Genomic DNA, 5,737 nt, shown 5'->3' with positions numbered 1-5,737 from the left:
CGTGCTTCGGTAGCTCAGATGGTAGAGCACTTGCCCGCGAAAGGCAAAGGTCCCGAGTTCGAGTCTCGGTCGGGCACACAGTTTTAATCTGCCAGGAAGTTTCATATCAGCGCACACTCCGCTGCAGAGTGAAAATCTCATTCTGGAAACATCCCCCAGGCTGTGGCTAAGCCATGTCTCCGCAATATCCTTTCTTTCAGGAGTGCTAGTTCTGCAAGGTTCGCAGGAGAGCTTCTGTAAAGTTTGGAAGGTAGGAGACGAGGTACTGGCAGAAGTAAAGCTGTGAGTACCGGGCGTGAGTCGTGCTTCGGTAGCTCAGTTGGTAGAGCACTTGCCCGTGAAAGGCAAAGGTCCCGAGTTCGAGTCTCGGTCGGGCACACAGTTTTAATCTGCCAGGAAATTTCAATTATAGTTTAGATACTTTCTTAATTATAGACTTTCCCAGCGTTCTCTTACGAAACAGGGACTATCCGCCGAAACCTCATTATACGACGGGCGTTCAATAAGTAATTCAACACATTCTTTTTTCGGCCGGTTTCATTTGAAAAAATGCAGAATTTGTTGTGGAACATTTCCGCTTCAGCCCCTACAGTTTAGGGGGGGTAGGACGTCAAACGGGCCGACTTGGAGCAGGAGAGGCATCACAGCACATTTTAATTTCCAGTGTCTATACTTTTACAAATAAATTCATAAAACTTTGTTAGCATCACCAGGAAGGATTCAGAATTCACCGTCATTGCAGTGGAAGTTCGAAAACATAACAAAATAATTTTTTTGCGTGTGAAATTTCATCATTTTTCATTTACTAATGGCTGCATTTGTTGCTATAGGTACACTTTTCTTCATAAGTTGCAGAGATTCTTCGATGAATTTTGCACAGCATACATACCATACTTACAGGTGTATGAAACTCTAGTATTTATTTAATTTATGAAAAAACGAATGATCTGTTGTATTTTAAACTTCATGTTTAGAAAAAACACAAATTTTGTAGTTAATTACTTCAATTTTTATCACAGATTATAATAGATTAGGAAAATTCTAGAGATTCATACACCTTTAAGAATGGTTTGTATGATTTGCAAAATTCATCGAACCATCTCTCTTACTTATGAGGAAAATGTACCTATAGCAACAAATGCTGCCATTAGTAAGTGAAAAAAATGATGAAATTTTACACGTAAAAAAAAAATTACTTCGTTATGTTTTCGAACGTCCACTGCTATGAGTGTGAATTCTGAATCCTTCCTGGTCATGCTGACAAAGTTTTATTAATTTATTTGTAAAAGTATAGACAATGGAAATTAAAATGTCCTGTGGTTCCTCTCCTGCTCCAAGTAGGCCCGTTCGACGTCCTACCCACCTTAATGAAGTACCGGTAGGTGTCGGCGCTATACTTAACCTTCAAAATGGCGCGTGTAACGGAAGTTCGTTCCAAGCAGAAAGCTGTCACTGATTTTTTTCCGAAAACCAGAGCATCGCAGATTTTCATAGGCGTTTGCAGAATGTCTACGGAGACGTGGAATTCAACAAAAGCACGGACATACAGACCCTCACAGCAAGGTGGGGTAAGCCCGTCGCATTGAACGGAGATTATGTTGAAAAACGGAGTTTCGCAGCCAGAAGAGAGGGAAATAATATGGTGTATTGGAATCCTGAACAAAACCGACATGCTTTCAGAAAAAAAATTTGTTGCATTACTCACTGAAAGCCTCTCGTATGACATGGGAACGTAGCCGCAGTCTACTTTTCACAGCAGACCTGCCATTTGTGACAGTGACTAGATTGGATTGTGAAAAGAAATGGACTTTGTACGGGCGCTGCTGATGACCGCACCGTTGAGCGCCCCACCATTATTATCATCAACAGCAGACCTACGGTAGCGTTGGAAACATATTTCGCATGCTTACACACGACAACCTAGACGGCTCGATCGTAGTGCAAGAAACTAAGTAAAATAAAATAAGGAAAAATTAAACTGTGGAAGGACCTATGAACACCACCTGACCATGTGATGAGTTCAAATGGCTCTAAGCACTATTGGACCTAACATCTGAGTTCATCAGTTCCCTAGAACTTAGAACTACTTAAACCTAACTAACCTAAGAACATCACACACATCCATGCCCGAGGCAGGATTCGAACCTGCGACCGTAGCGGTCGCGTGGTTCCAGACTGAAGCGCCTAGAACCGCTCGGCCACACCGGCCGGCGAGTGATGAGTCCTGACAAAATTGAATTTCTCGGTCGCAAGGAGAAAGCACAGTATCTGCTGTGTAATCACAAAACACAGCGGTACCTAAAGAAGAGCGTCCGGTTGTTTGTTTGTATCTGCAGTTTTATTCCGATCGCAATGAAATTTTGCACTCCTTACCTTCAACACAAGAGGTATATCTACATAACATTTCATAATTTGACTTGAAACAGATATGTATGTAACATATAAGGGGGAAAGGTTGTTGCAAAAAAATCTTCAAAAGTTCTTAGCCGATTTACTTCAAATTTCCACATTCAGATGAAAAATTAAATGCCTAACAAGGGAAAAATATCGTTATAAACTGAATGTAATTCATACATGGAGAGTAAATTACAGCGGCAATAACCATGTTGGAGATAGTAGCATTAGAAGTCACTAGATTGCAAATTCTTATTTATTGATTAACTGCCGTTGTTAATATGCAACGGAACAACGATGGTCGTGAAGAATCTCTTGCAGAACGTAATGGAGGCCACCATCATCACGGATTATGCCGCAGGTGAAGAAGTATTTATTCCTCGCATTGCGTTAATACCCAGTGTTTTAAATATGCCCTTCAATTTAAAGCGATTCCGGTTTTCCGTGCGGCTTGCATTCGCTACGAGTATCAAAAGGCACAGGGCCAATCATTTTGTGCGGCAGATATTAGACATTCCTGGCTACGCCGGGCGATGCAGCTAGTAATAATACGTAGAAAGCAATATGTAGCGACATACCAGTCCCTAATGAAAATAATGCACTCGCGTCCAAGACTACGGCAAAGTAATTTTGCCAGACAGTTCATTATCCGTATCCAGGTTTTCATAGCAGCCAACGGTCCGGGGAAACGATGAGTGCAGCAGTTTGGCGGCGGACACAAAGGACAGACTTCACGCAGGTTGCAGGTTATCCGCCGAGCGCTGCGTGATTGGTCGCCGAGGCAAGCTCCCCTCTATATCTGCACTGCCCTCGGCGAAAGAGCACCCTTAGCAGCATAGGGGCCGCTGGTTACTATCAATATCTCTGCCGTGCATCAAAGGGGAATCCGATATAACAGTGTCGCGACGGCATCGTCCCAATGCAACCTGCAAGTGATCTGTTTGCGTATTGCTTCCCGTGCCACACACGGCTGGACTGTCAGCAGCAGCCCTCACTAAACACTGCAGCCCCGTATCGTCCGTTGTATGTTCACTTCCATACGCGTACGCCACCAGTAGTGAATGCCTGAGATTTAAGCGTCGTTTTTTCACCGATAAATTCTGTTCAGCACGGAGAGAGAGGGTGAGACGGGGAAGGGAGGGGGGAAGATGCAGAGATGGAGATGGAGGGAGGGAGGAAGAGGGGAAAGAGAGAGAGAGAGAGAGAGAGAGAGAGAGAGAGAGAGAGAGAGAGAGAGAGAGAAATATGAACGTAGATAAGCAGAACTACACGTAAAGAAATGAAGGTTTGAGACAAACACGCAATTCTTCAAATGTTGCTTTGTCTTTCGCTGAGAGAGTATATTTAAGTATGAAACTTAATAGTTCGACATCGTTGCGAGGAATCGTAATTATGCTCTATGGAACAAGCAAGTAAGTGAAATAAAATGTGACAGATTCCCCGTGATAGGAAAAGGCGTATAGGAAGGTGGATTTACGTCACAAAGAAATATGCATGGAAAACGTGAATGTGAAAAGTTGAAGGCCGTAACGTGCAGAGAAAGCGGGAAGGGGCCTGTATCCAGCAGTGGATGATAAATGGATGATGATGATGATCAGTCCTGCTACAGTGTCACGAATATTTCGTTGCACAGATTGGACATGACGTGGTGTCTTCTCCCACAGTCACCACCGCGCTACACAGGATGGTCGCGTGTGTGGAGTAGGAGAAGTTTCCAAGTAAATACGATTGCAGTTTGTATTTGAAATTGATTTTATTAGCTATTGAATTGTTGTCAGCACTGGGTAGATGGTGAAAAGTCAACGGCTGTATACTTCACTCCTTCCTGTGCCACACTAACGCTGAGTGAAAGTTAATGAAAGTCAGTTTTCAATTTAATATTATATTTATGAATTTTAGTATTGGTTTCGAACTGTGACAGACTATAAGCAATAGACTTCATAAGGGAAGATGCATAGGCTACTGTGAGTCTCTTATAAGATTACCTAAGTTTTCAACGAGCTTTCTACGAGAAGTTTTGGAGTGGATACCACATATTATCGTTTCTGCATCCTCCAGTGCAACAATTACTTTTGTCTTCAGTGACGAGTTGCTCCAGAAAATGATTCTATAAGAAGTTAGCGAACAAAAATAGAAAAGGCAGCCTACTTCTTTATATTTTCAGCTCCAAAATTTAACATTATCCGTGACACAAAAGTTTAAGAGCTTAGACGATTAACCAGTTCTGTAACATGTGAATTACAGTTCAGGTTTTTTCAGTATAAACGCTTAAAAAGATATAATATTCACTTTCAATTATATATTTACCTTCATGCATTATTTCTAACGTTGTGGTACAGAACAGGAGTTCCCTTCACCCACCTCCCGTCGTTTCCTCCGGCTTCATGGCCAGCCCATCTCAGTTTAAATTTCGTAACCGGGCTTAAGGTTCGTGGGATATATAGTCAAAATGACAGAATTTGTAATTTGATGTTTCATCAGCCTCATTCGTATGGAGCACACATGCAGTACACTTATAATATGTAATGAATGTCCTTGCATAAGTCAAAATAAAACCATGAAATACTAATATATCGGTTTGTAATCCATTCCACCATTTTGGTAATGGCATTCATAAAAAGATTCCACATGCCCTTATAGCATCGTATTGTACTGTATTGTATTGTATGCTAACCGTGGGCCTAGAAACGACGGAGAGGCTCCGTCCCCTCGGCAATCGTAGTGGTCCACAACCCCACGACGACTACCGCTGTCCACTTCACCCCTCCGCCGCCCCACACCGACCCACTCTTTCAGGGTTATTGTGCGGTTCGGCCCTCGGTGCATCCCCGCTAGGGAACGTCTCACACCAGACGAGTGTAACCCCTATGTTTGCGTGTACGCGCACATGGAGAGCTTGTTTGCGCAGCAATCGCCGACATAGTGTAGAGAGGAGGAATAAGGGGAACCAGCCAGCATTCGCCGAAACAGATAGAAAACCGCCTAAAATCCATCCACAGACTGACCGGCTCACCGAACCTCGACACAAGTCCGCCGGACGGATTCGTGCCGGGGACCAGACGCTCCTTCCCACTCCGGATAGCGTGCGTTAGACCGAACGGCTAACCGGGCGGGCTTATAGCATCGTAGGACGCATTCCTCTCTTATTACGTGATGATCGTTTCAGTGCACCACAATCACAACTCGGAGGCTCCACAATATCCCATTTATAGTGTGTGTCAGAGTACCGACCACATCCAGTGCCGATTCTATTTAATTTGACCTTTTCCTGTTAAGTTCGACACCCACAATTTTACTGATATATTTCTCGAACCATTCCAGCTCTCGATAGTTTCCAACGTGT

General features: G+C 43.4%; 1 non-coding gene across 1 annotated transcript; it reads left to right on the top strand.

Moving 5' to 3' along the window:
- The first annotated feature begins 303 nt into the window (after positions 1–303).
- Positions 304–378, top strand: Trnas-uga. Its single transcript has one exon. It is a non-coding gene; the product is annotated as a tRNA-Ser (tRNA).
- Positions 379–5,737: the final 5,359 nt, after the last annotated feature.

This window comes from Schistocerca piceifrons, chromosome X, assembly GCF_021461385.2.
Source record: "Schistocerca piceifrons isolate TAMUIC-IGC-003096 chromosome X, iqSchPice1.1, whole genome shotgun sequence".
Lineage (NCBI taxonomy): Eukaryota > Metazoa > Arthropoda > Insecta > Orthoptera > Acrididae > Schistocerca > Schistocerca piceifrons.
Note: the sequence above shows the minus strand (reverse complement) of the source record. Positions and strands in the feature narration are given on the sequence as shown.